A 13,332-nucleotide genomic window follows, 5' to 3' on the forward strand; every position below is an offset into this window, starting at 1 on the left:
TTCATAGAAGAAGTTCCTTTTGGTGGCGGTGGATTACTTCACCAAATGGGTAGAAGCCAAAGCTCTAGCATGCATTACTGCGCCTAATGCTTGAAATTTTTTCTGGCAAAGTATTGTCTGCCGATTCAGTATTCCATGGATCCTCATCACAGATAACAAGACACAGTTCACCGACCGAGAGTTTGAAGCCCTCTGCTACGACCTAAAGATTGATCATCGGACCACGGCTGTACACCTACCCTAGAGCAATGGGCAAACCGAGTTAACCAACCGAACCTTGTTGCATGGCCTGAAGACTTGGCTAGACCAAGCCAAGGGGAGGTGGGCTGAGGAACTGCCGAGCATAATTTGGGAATACAGGACTACTCCGTGGGCAACCACTAGTGAGACCCTCTTTATCTTGACCAATGGGGCCAAGGTTATGGTTCCTGTAGAGATAGGTTCTCCAACCCTCCAGACCGAGCTCTTCGATGGATTTGTATTGATGCAAAGTTATAGCAATGCAAATGATTTGGGTGAAAATTCTGATTTTTTTTTTCAAAATTTACATTATTTTCTTTGATTGTAGTTCAAATAAAGTAAAATAAGATGTGAAGCTGAATAAAATAAAGTGCAAAACAAAATTAAATCAAAATATGCATTGTTTTCATTTGCACTCCCATGCATTTTTATACTAGTGCAAACAATTTTGTGTTGCAATCAAAATAGCAGTGCACTCTGACTTGACTGTCGGAGTACTTACCCAGAGATAACTCCTTGGGCCTCTGATTTCTTTCTTGATCACAGGTCTTGAAGCACGGTCTCATCCTTGTAGCTCGGCCTCACCCTGTCTGGAAGGACTATTTGGTTGCTCTCCTCAGTTTGTGCACCACCTCGGATTGAGCAGCATTAGATTGGCGCCGTTTGTGGGAAAGTACAAAAAGCCACCCCAAAAATCTTTTCTTATCGTGCAATCAAGAAAGAGACCAAGATGCCCAAGAACCAGTCCGAGCGTTCAACAGGCCGATCCCCATCTTGGGAGTCTCGCCACTGCAGTTCTCCACATCAAGAAATTCCATAGCCCCCAACTGCGATTGATCCTGAGCAATTCCGAGTAATGCAAGAAAAAATTGACAAGATCTTCAAAATGACGGAGAACCTTGGACCCATAGCACCCCCTAGCAAGACATACACGAAGGATGGTCCTCATCTCGAGGACCCCAAAGTGTGCCGAGCAGATAAGGGCATAGCACGGCCCAAGCAAGAAAAGCAAGATGCAACAAGAAGGTCGGCCCCCTCCATCCGTGGATCCTGGCTAAAGAGAGGCTCGATAGACTGACGCCACTTCACATGGTCTCCGTTGCCGAGTCCAGCTCCGTGAAGGACTGTGTAGTGCGCCCCAAGAGGGAAAGGGCGATGCACACTGTGGCTTTAGACCAAAGGGATGACAAGATTCAACAACTCTGCCAGCGCTTAGAGGAGTTAGTGCGCAGCTAGGAAGCACGACACGAGTTGAAGATCGGTCGGTGCCACCACTCGTGCCCATGGCCAAGGAGTCACCCTTCACCCAAGAAATTGTGGACGAGGTACCTCCCACAGGATGTCGGGCTGGTGTGTAGATCAATGTGGCTGGTGGTCATTCACGCAATGGGGGATGAACATCCTCGGCCCCTTTCCCACTGCAATTTCATAGAAGAAGTTCCTTTTGGTGGCGGTGGATTACTTCACCAAATGGGTAGAAGCCAAAGCTCTAGCATGCATTACTGCGCATAATGCTTGAAATTTTTTCTGGCAAAGTATTGTCTGCCGATTCAGTATTCCCTGGATCCTCATCACAGATAACAAGACACAGTTCACCGACCGAGAGTTTGAAGCCCTCTGCTCCGACCTAAAGATTGATCATCGGACCACGGCTGTACACCTACCCTAGAGCAATGGGCAAACCGAGTTAACCAACCGAACCTTGTTGCATGGCCTGAAGACTTGGCTAGACCAAGCCAAGGGGAGGTGGGCTGAGGAACTGCCGAGCATACTTTGGGAATACAGGACTACTCCGTGGGCAACCACTAGTGAGACCCTCTTTATTTTGACCTATGGGGCCAAGGTTATGGTTCCTGTAGAGATAGGTTCTCCAACCCTCCAGACCGAGCTCTTCGATGGAGACCAGAACGACGAGGACCTCCGCGCCGAATAAGACATGATCAAGGAAGCCCGGGTCTGAGCATATGTCAGGATGGTTGCACAATAGTAGAGGATGGCGACCTCATCCTCTACAAAGTCATAGTACCCGCGCCCGGAGAAGGAAAGCTTGGACCAAATTGGAAAGGGCCATATAAAGTCACCATGGTCCTGGGCCCAGCACCTACAGGCTTGAAGACCAGGATGGCAGACCAATATTGAGGAGTTGGAACTCGGGAAATCTCAGGATGTACTACTAGTAGACTTGCAAGTAATAAAAGTTTCCTTCCTTTTAAGCTACAGCTCTGACCCCAAGGCGCGCACAAGCCCACCGCCCACACTACACATACACATGGTGAGCCGCACCTACAAATGAGTTGACTCCGGTTGTCCCTGAATGGTTGAGCCCATTACGCCCAGCTCAGTAGCGTATCACCGACTAAGCTACCCAACTCAATTGACAACAGCTGAGCCTAAACGTGGAGGAAGAAAGCCCCCGCCAACCTAGGCCTGAGGGCAGTTGAGAAACTCCGCACTTCCTCCAGCTTAACGTTCGAGCTAGCTAGGAAACGGCTAGCCCTAGAAGGGCCCCAAAGGCTCCTAAGACCGGACACTAAGCGTCCCATGGTTGAGAACTCGGGAAACGAAAGATCTCGGGCAACTACACCTCGGTCGGCACCAGAGCGGGGATGCTGAGGCATAACCCGTATGGCTATGCCTCAGCCAACTACACCTCGGTCGTGACAAGACTGGGGATGCCAAGGCATAACCCAACCAGCTATGCCTCGGGCAACTACATCTCAGTCGGCACACAACTGGGGACGTTGAGTTGTACAGAGGCGCCAACAAATTTTTACAAAATATCTATAATTTCAAGGCAAGATGGAATAATACTTTTTGCAAAAATTAAGTAATCATTTGCAAATTGCAAGATGGTGATGAAGGTGCATCTGTAGAATCTTTACAACCAAAATGGATTTGCAGGAGAGAAACTTCAAGAACAAACTTCTTAGAAAGATTCAACACAAAGAACAATCATATTTGTTCTATAACTTTTACTCAGAAAGGTAGTGGTTTTATGAAGATTTTTTTCCAAATTCTCATCCATACTTTAGCCTTCTTGTGTAAATGTCAAAATAGCTTTCTCTTTTTCCTAATTGAGTTATAATTGTCATGTTGTCGAAGCCCTCAGGACTATTATGAATTAACGGTTGGCCACATATATACCCATCACTTAAAATTAATTCATATTCGAATAAATTATTATTTTAAGTGTTTTCAAATAGAGGATAAACTGATTTTTGTTTTGCTCATTTGATTGATAGAATAAAAAGAAAGAAATGTATGTAAAGAGTATACAAATATATAAGAGAAAGGGCAAAATAGTCCGACAAATTAAGAAGGATAATTTGGGGATTTAGAAATTTTTAAGAAACACATGAACGAATGTTAATGGAGGGGGGAAAGTGTTAGAATTTGAAAGTTTAAGAGGGTCAATTGGATTAGCATCGGTGCGCATGAAGACTCACTTCGATAGTTGAGATATCACCACCTAGATCTCCCATGATGAGTCTCATTCATCATTTGTATACTCTACAGTGTAACCTTTGGACGAAATAACAAACAAAATAGACAATCAATTAATGATGCGTGACTCTAACAAATATCTTGGATGGTTTTAAAAGTTATATTAATCTAGATATCATTCTTGAACTTAGTATGCGATTGGTTCTATTTATGTTTTTTAATTCGATGATTGTATTTTATTTGTTTGTAAAATCGAAAAGGGTAATAATTATAATCGTTTATGACAATTAGGCGCCATTAGACATCAAATCAGCGTAATAGTGAAAAAATACCTAACCATTAGTGAAAGCTTTATAAACCTTTTCCAAATGCTAAGCATGAACAAAAACCAAAGTCAACTTTTACGGTTCTAGATGCCTAGGAAAAAATAAGAAAGGGGAATTGCTGAAATAATACCTACCTAACAGCATTTATTGTTAAACCCACCCATTATTATTGTGAATCCTGTTACTCCTAACTCAAATATAAAAACAAAAAAAAACAAAATGGTTTTCATGCAAGGTTATATTATATATGTCCAAGACATATACAAATGGCTTATAGCTTAGGATTATTGGGGCAACTAGAGCACTTTGTTGAAGATTCCTTTAAGCATACACAGACAATAATACATCCTTGTCCTTGTTAAGTTGAAAAAAAATCCAACCAACAAATAAGACAAGATGTCGGTGGATCTATCATACATGGCCATTCACTACTTCATCTCCACACACAACTTTAGGTGGAAAAACAATTGCCACGTAACCCATTCGGTAGAAATATCTTACAAAATTTATTGAAACCATTCCAGGCTTAAAGTGGCGTGTGGTTTCACATGCTGCACATAACTGGCTGGACCGAGATGCCTATTTCTTAGAGTGGACCATTCCAGGCTTGGGTTTTTAACAATCATGTTAAAAAAGATACAAATAATTGAAGTTGAAATGCTAATCACAACTTGGAAGTAAAGGTAATAGTATGCAACAAAAAATTAGCATACCTATCTCCCTTATATAACCACCAAAAGGAAAGGAAATTCTGCTCTAACATCTACAAAGTTCTTTTAACAACAGCCTCTACTTTAAGTCATGGCTCAAGCTTCCAATTGTTGAAGAAAACCAAGTCGTTGCATTGGGATTGAGGAGTGGGTTGAAGACAAACTTCGAAATCATCGTTCCTAGTGTAAACCAAGATAGGTGTATGGAAATCAAGTGGCACAAATTCTCTTCTCTTCACAAGTACATCAGAGTCATCTCCCATTCTTTTCAATGCTTTTTCTATTCGCCCCTTCTAACGATGATGGCAAGGACAACGGTGGTGGCCGCCATTGTCGTAAGGGGTGTCCATGAAAAATCGAAAAACCAGAAAAATCGAATTGAAATGAGAAAACCGAATTGGAAAATGCACTTAATCGGTTTAGTTTTCGATTAAATCGATGATGAGGGCTTCATGTTCAACTTCATTGTTCGACACTTGGAACCCAAATTTGAGTGTGTACTCCTACTTCACTTTGTTTGGATTTAGCAAGATAAGTCTAGCTCCGCTTTCTCTTTGATTAGACGAGCCGTCCACATAGAGGATCTAGGGTTCTTCTTCCCAACCGAATGAAGGTTTAATGCTAGTGAATGCCTCCAAGCTTGTTGTTGGCTTATCCGGTTCCAAGGCTGGCATGCTGAACATACATTCTACAATAAAATATGCTAAGACCTATGCCTTGATCCCTAGGCGCGGCTCAAACCGAATGTCAGTCTTCTTGAGACTTTAGACTTCTATAGGGCTTAGTGGAGAGGTTGATCAGTGAAGACGACAATGATGTACACTTGGAAGTAGGCTTATAGTTTCTGAGTTGATACTATAAGTGTAAAGACAAGCTTCTCTATGTTAGGGTACCTAGTCTTGGCTACATGTATGACCTTGCTTATGCAGTAAACAAGTCATTGCACTTTGTCTACATTTAGGGACAGTATCAAGTTGACTATCTTATTGCTTATTGATATTAAAACAGTAGTTCATCCCCCAGCTTGGGCCTTGTCAATAAGAATGACGAGACGCGGTACTGTTTAAGTTCATCAAAAGCGAGCTGGCACTCCTTGATCCATTGGAAGTCTTTGGCTTTTTTTATTTCTTGAAAAAAGGGTAGGAATTGCCTTGTCAACTTAGACATAAAGCGGTCGAGGGTGGTGACTTAACAAGTGAGATTTTGGACTTCCTTCACCGACCTCAGAGGTTGCATATCCAAGATTGCTTGGATCTTCTCAGGTTTGGCTTTGATTCCATGTTGGGTTTAACCATATAACCAAGGAACTCACTCAATGTAACGCTGAACACACATTTGTTAAGATTGAGCTTCAGGTCATATTTTCTTAAAACTTTAAATATGTTGGTTAAATCAACAATGTGGGAGTTTAAAAACCTATTTTTTTCTACCATATCGGCAACATAAACTTCAATTTTATTTCCTATTAATTCAGAAAAAAATCTTGTCTACAATATGTTGGTAGGTTTTCCCAACATTCTTAAGGCTAAAGGGCAAAACCTTGTGACAATATAGACCAATTTCAATTACAAAAGTAGTATTCTCTTATTTTGTATGATCCATCTAGATTTAGTTGTAACCAGAATAGGCAACCATGAAACTTAGCATCTTAAACTTCGAGGTGGCGTCTACTAGCTGATCTATTCTAGGGAGGGGGAAGCTATCATTTGGGCTAGCTCTCTTTAGGTCGGTGTAATCTATACACATATGCCACTTCCTATTTGCCTTTTTAATGAGCACTAGGGGTGGATTCGAGCCGAGCCGAGATGAATAGTACCAGGCTCGAGCTCAGCTCGACTCGGCTCGTTTTATATTTTATAAAAATATTTATTATATATTTTATTAATATTTTATAAAAATAAAAATTATATATAAAAAATTTATTTTATATTTAAAAATAAAGAATTATAATCATTAATAATTATAATATTTTTATTATATATATATTATTTTATATAATTTTATTGTATATATTATATATATTTGATCCGGCTCACGAGCCTCACGAGCCAAGCTCTAGTAGGCTCGAGTCTAGCTCGTTTATTAATCGAGCCACTGAATTGGGCTTGAGCTCGAGCTCGAGCTCGATTGAAATCGAGCCGAACCAAGCTTTTCATGAGTCGAGCTCAAGCAACTCGTGAAAATATTGGCTCGTTGCCACCCCTAATGAGCACCATGTTTGCTATCTAGCATAGGTATTCTATCTTCTATAATGAATGTGGTACTGAAGAGCTTCCCAACCTCCTCGTGAATGGTCCTTCATTGCTATGGGGTGAAGTTTCATTTCTTTGCTTTTCAAGTGAGTTTGCTTTTTAGAGGCTCTTCGAGGTATGATCCAATCTACATTGTCTTCTCAAGCACAGCTTTTGAGATTGGAACTGAGATAACACTCTCCACAAGGTGTCCTCGGTCTTTGTTGGACTCTAGTAGTGGTTTGAGGTCTAGGTCGACCACCAACAACTACTTTCCTTTTCCTTTCAAGGCCCACATGTAACATTTTTGGGACTCTAGGTGGTCCCCCCACACTACCACAATTGCTTGCTTGATTGGGAACTTCATTGTCAAGTGGTATGTTGATACCATAGCTCAAAGTGCATGCAAGATAGGGCGGCTAAGAATAGTGTTGTAGGGTGATAGTATGTCAACAATCAAAAACTTGTGATTTAAAGAAATCATGTTCAATGTGGTCCTTGTTGTTACCAACAAGTTAAACCTCTCAATAGGGTCGATGATGTCCCATTGAAACCAACGAGTGGTATATTGGTAAGGATGAGATCCTTCCTATCCAGCTTGATTTTGTTGAATGCTTCTACAAATAAACTATTAGTTGAATTGCCATTATCAACAAATATATGCTTTACCTCGTAATTGGCAATGATCAACTTGATGACTAGGGCATCGTTGTGGGGATGGTGGATTCTTCATAGATTGTCCTCATTAAAGTAAATCATCTCCTCGGTCTAGGCCTCTTCAGGGGGTTCTTTTCTTCGCCCTTCAACTCCTAGATTGTCATCCTTCTTGCCAATAACCTACATCCAGCCAACCATTGTCGACCCACTAGTGATCATGGAGGTTACCCCAAGAAGTGGATCTTTGGGCTACTAGGGCTGGTTCCTCGACAACTCGATAGCTCAATCCTCCTTCATGAACTACTTCAAGTACCCATAGTGGATCAACTCCTCAATCTTGACCTTTAGGATCCAGCAGTTCTTCGTGTCATGCCCCTTAGCCTTGTGGAAGTGGTAGTAGCGGTCCTGGTTCTTATTTGTTGTTTTCGCTTTAGGAGAGAAGGCCACTTGAAGTAGTTAACAAACTTCATCTGCAACAGGATCTCCCCCCTCATCGCATTTAGTGGAGTGTAATTTTGGTGCTTTATCGGGGGGAGTCCTGGAGCATCGACCAAGTGATCTAAAACGCATGGACGACATGTTATCATGGCAGCATCTTTTGTGGTTACCTCACCTTGATCATCATCCTTGATACGAAAAAACAAAGAAGATAAATGGAGAAAATAATATTTCTTAATGTTGAATTCAATAGGTTACAACGTATTTATAATAGAGTTAGGAATACAATCAGGAAACAAGATGGGCGACTTAATTTAGTATATAAAAAAGAAAGAAATAAGATATATATAGCTAATTAGATTAGAAATATCTCTCCTAGAATTAAGGAGATAAATATAGAATACTAATTTTGATAGAATAGACTAATCCATTCTTTTCCTCTTCTTGCTTGGTTCACTTTGCACATGGACAACTCCTCAACATTCATTTATTTATAAGCTCCGACAAGGAAACCTTTCATGTTATCTAGAGGTTTCTTCGCCAACGAAAACCTCAGGTTAGGGTCTTCGATGCCATGGATTTTTGTAGTCACCAATATAGTCGGGTCAAGGTTCTAGACCTATAGGGACTCAGATTAAACCTCCACAATTACTCTTGGATGTCCTTGTCAAAAAGCTGGTAAACCATCATGAGACTTGATGTGGTCTTCGGATGACATCAGCTAGTGGAAAAATAATGGGTGGTCAGGAGATCCATAAACTACTTCCAGCTTTTAATTGAGCCCGGTGCCAAACCCGAGTACCACACCTGAGTTATTTGATAGAATGTGGTTGGAAGCTCTCCATGTGATCGAGGAGTTAATCCAACCCATCATTTGACTCCAGGTTCAGAGCCTTGAAGTCCTAGGGCTGAGGCTCAACACGGATCTCAAGGTGTCAAACCGGCTAGCTTTTTGGTCTTTCTTCGGGCTCATTTTGTGATCTTCTTCTTCTGGTTGAGCCCACTCTTGGGGGCTCAGGCCAAGGGGTTGTGTGGCTTTTGTTCATGCCACATCTACCTCAGCTAAAGTGTGAGCTGCATGCCAATACAAGGGGTCCTGGCACAGGGCTAAAACCAAGAATCGTGGCCTTAGATTTATTTGTTGTGGCCCCACCAATATAGACAGACACTTCATCTAATGTGACAGATGTTCTCCCTGTAATCTTTCTCTTCTCCTACTTTATTATTCAGTTCTACTCTCTTATCTCTTCTCTTATGTACATGTCATCCAACTAATGTTATTAGCATTTGAACTTTCAATCAGATACTAGCAGCCTATTGTTTGTCATAAAATCAAACAAATCAGATCATACGTATACGTACACCTCATTAGTATCATGGAGCCTCTATATATTATTTCATAACCTCTGAGGCTCCCAGCTAAAAGGGAGAAGATAGCTCTCACTTTTAACTATTTTCTGTTCCAATATATAGTGAATATGGTTCTCACCAGGGGCAGTAATCACTTTGAACCCTCAAATGTAGAGAACTGTATGTTGGTGGCCATGCAATTGGCAACTGCTGTAGTGTTTCCTATGGCTCTGAAAGTGGCTACGGAGCTAGACATGTTTGAGATCATATCTAGAGCTGGCCCTGATGCCTACCTCTCGGCTTCAGAGATCGCCTTCCACCTGCGCACTGAATACCCAGATGCAGCTACCATGCTCGATCGTGTCTTGTCTCTACTGACGAGCTACTCTGTTCTTAAATGCTCTCTCGTCAAACGGGACAATGACCAAGTTGAAAGGCGTTATGGCTTGGCTCCTGTCTGTAAATTTCTCACTCGCAATCCGAATGGAATTTCTCTTGTACCTCTGCTGCTAATAAATCATGACAAGCTGATCCTGGATTCCTGGTATGAGCTTACTCTGTAAATTTCTCACAGCACTCAGCGCTCTTGTACATTTTTCGTTTCAAACATTCATCACTTGGTTTCATAATGAAGGGTGCGCCCCATTTTATGATAAATGTGATGTGCCGAAATCACTTCCCTTCTATCTTCTCAGTTTGGATATGCAGCTAATTAGAAACAATTAAAGCTGCAGAAATAAATATGGCGTTCAAATTCTAATGAACTTATTTTCATCTCTCTATGAAGTAATGTTCTTTTTTTTTTTTTTCATTGTAACGTATGAAAAATTAGATTCTTTCACCTTGACTTGAACTCTTTCCAACCTGGTGACTAACAATGGATTTGAGAGTCTCAAAGAGGTGGTTGATGTGCGGGGTGGGACTGGAACCACCCTAGAAATGATTACATCCAAGTATCCTCAGATCAAAGGTATCAATTTTGATTTGCCTCATGTCATAGCAGAAGCTCCATCCTATGCTGGTAAGAGCTTTCTTTGTCTTGATTTAATTATTATTATATTAGAAAAAATAAATATAACTTCTGTTTATAGATTTCTAATAGAATAATTATAACTATGCGGCAGGTGTGGAACATGTTGGAGGGGATATGTTTGAATGTGTCCCAAGAGGAGAAGCCATTTTTATGAAGGTAAATTAGCTCTTTTGTTTATTTATTAACTAAATTGTAGGGTTATTCATCATATTAGGCAGATTAGCCATATTTAATCACTTATCAAAAGAAATAATAATAATAATCCATGATCTCTAGAAGACCATTACTTCATTATGAATTTCTTTGTAGGCTCAAGTCATTAAAGCAAATAAAATTTTGAAATCAACTAAAAAATCATCAATTAGTACGGCATCATTTTCTTATCCCATATCATAGATTTTTCCTTTTCTTATATAGTTGTTTTTTATTCAGATTGTTGCAATTTCATTATAAGAGTTAGTGCAACAAACTGGGTCCATCATTGGCCCTTCAATCATAGGTAACAAAATATAGACAGGGTATATATTTAGGAAATTAAAATGCACAGGGTTATGCCAGGGTACTTTCTGTTCTATTCTTTTGTGATTTAATGGCTCCATAATATTGGTTCATTACTAATTCAGAATAGGAGATGAATCAGTCCTTTACATTTTGTTTCAAATATCTGTTTTCTGTTGTTCTATTTAATGAAATACTATTCTAGTTTTCTTGATATTTGTAGTGGATACTTCACAATTGGAGTGATGAAACATTGCTTGAAGCTTTTGAACAACTGTTGGAAAGCCCTACCAAAATCGGGAAAAGTGATTGTTGTGGAATCAATTCTTCCAATGGCTCCAGAGAATAGTAACGCCTCTAAGGTTGCCTTCCAATATGATTTAGTCATGCTAGCTTTTTGCTCCGGAGGAAAAGAGAGGACGTATAAGGAGTTTGAGGCCTTGGCAATAAGCTCTGGTTTTGCTAAATGTGAAATTGTTTGTTGTGCTTACCACACTTGGCTTATGGAGTTCCACAAATGATCACATATTTTTACCTTTGAAAGATAGTGGTTTTTAAATTTTCACCATTATAAGAAAGTAGTCTGTTTGATCTTATGGTGTGCATATTCTGTCATGTCTAAACTTCATTTTGTTCATTGAGTCATATTTACAAATACTTTTCTAATTTGTGGGGTGTTAGAGTATACAAGTAGAATCTTTCCCAAAACACATGCCTCGCCCTAATAGAACCTTTTTTCCGAAGTCCAAACTATATGGACAGACTCTGCCATTCCTAGCGCAAGCCCAATGATCGCAGAATCCAAATCAGCTGTAATCTCTTGGGACGCCCCACTAGTGAGTAGAGGTGTAAATCGGATTGTGCCACTAGCGGCCTGGTACAGCAAAATGGCACACGGGTTGTTATGGGTTTTGTTCAAGAAGGAATTTGGGTAAGTTTTCTTCTTTCTATTCGTGTTGTTAATATTGTTCTTATCATCCAGAAATCCATGCTTTTACGGCTGTGAAACAGAGTGTAATTTTGGGTTTTGTTCGAAAATGAATTTGGTAAAGTTTTTCTTGTATCCTTTCTATATTCGCGAGTAAAGAAGATTGAATCAAAGGGGTTGTTGTCTGGTCTGCAAAGTTGGCTTTGAATCTAAGGGATTGTAGTCTTCTGGTCACGATTGGGGTGCTTGGTGAGGCCACTCTACCATTGGCCGCCATTAATTCTTCCGTGGAACCTGAGGCTGCCACTCCTTGGAACATATGGGAATGGCTGGCACTTGGAGTCTAAACACAGAGCGTTGGATAATCATGTTGAAGTCATGGAAGATGATGAGAAGAATGTATTATGTATTGGCTCTGTTGGGCTGCAGCAATATCTATCCATCAGTTGCTCTTGAAGTCGATTTACCTCAAGTCGATTTTACCCAGCTCAAAAACTAATGAAGCCACTATGATCAACAACATCTACAGATTTTCCAAGCTATTATTGTAATGCTCACAACCAAATACATATGACCTAAAGTCTCAAACCCAATATACATACTATGAATTTCAGAATATGCTTCATTTACATGCCACTTCAAGCATGAACTGTAGAGTGCATTGGATGCCAATATATAGTTTGAACTTAACAAAGAACTTAGCTGTAGAGTGCATTGGGCTTGGGTTGATCAGTTCCCCCAAAGACCCAATAAGACCAAAAGGGCCAAAAAATGTTGTGACACTTAAACGGGATAAACGTTTGGTCAATGGGTCATGGCCTCATGGGTCGATCTGTCCCCATCCTCTCCTAGGAACCCTGCCCTTTCATCCCGAGCAATAACATCAAAACCCAACCACATGAACTTCTTCAACTGTCCACAAATGCAAAGCCCTCTAGTGACAATAGTGTACTCAAAGTAAAAGGAGCAACACATAAAGCACAAGGTTGTAAGAAATAAAAACCCAAGAGTCCCTAGTGATGGCTCATGCGGTTTCAGTCGTTTGACCCTCTTCAGAATCTCCCAGTAAGGCATGGCTTCAAGGTCTTGAGCAAGAAGAATCTTTATCATTTGGAAGGGAATGGCCGATGAAATGGGTTATTCTAGAAGAAACTTGAAATGGGGTTTCTAAATGGACGACTGTCTTCCCTTGTGCAAGAGAGACAAAGAAGAAAGATTGCTCGAAATCAGTGGCTTCATCTGCGAAGATCGATGAAAAAGAAAGATTTTTGGAATTAAAGTTAGATTCCCTCTCTTTGCACTTGAACGCAAGGCATGAAGGAGAAGAATATGTTTTTGGTTTGGTTTTTCTTTGGATTTCCAAGCTTCCCTTGGAAAGCTTGTCCCTTGGGGCTTTTGGTTTGGTTTCTCTAGATGGAAAAGACTAGAGCTGCCTAAGAGTTCAAAGGGTTAAGAGTGATTAGTGCTCTTTGAAGTT

The 13,332-nt window shown here is 40.5% G+C and overlaps 1 pseudogene across 1 annotated transcript; it reads left to right on the forward strand.

Annotated features, from left to right (window-relative positions):
- The first annotated feature begins 9,524 nt into the window (after nucleotides 1–9,524).
- On the forward strand, nucleotides 9,525–11,523 carry LOC148791458 (caffeic acid 3-O-methyltransferase 1-like; annotated as a pseudogene). The gene is made up of 4 exons (XR_016076387.1): nucleotides 9,525–9,940; nucleotides 10,251–10,417; nucleotides 10,521–10,585; nucleotides 11,151–11,523. The product of XR_016076387.1 is annotated as a caffeic acid 3-O-methyltransferase 1-like (transcript).
- The last annotated feature ends 1,809 nt before the right edge of the window (nucleotides 11,524–13,332 follow it).

Source organism: Nelumbo nucifera, chromosome 5 (assembly GCF_055504915.1).
Source record: "Nelumbo nucifera cultivar China Antique chromosome 5, China Antique-T2T, whole genome shotgun sequence".
Lineage (NCBI taxonomy): Eukaryota > Viridiplantae > Streptophyta > Magnoliopsida > Proteales > Nelumbonaceae > Nelumbo > Nelumbo nucifera.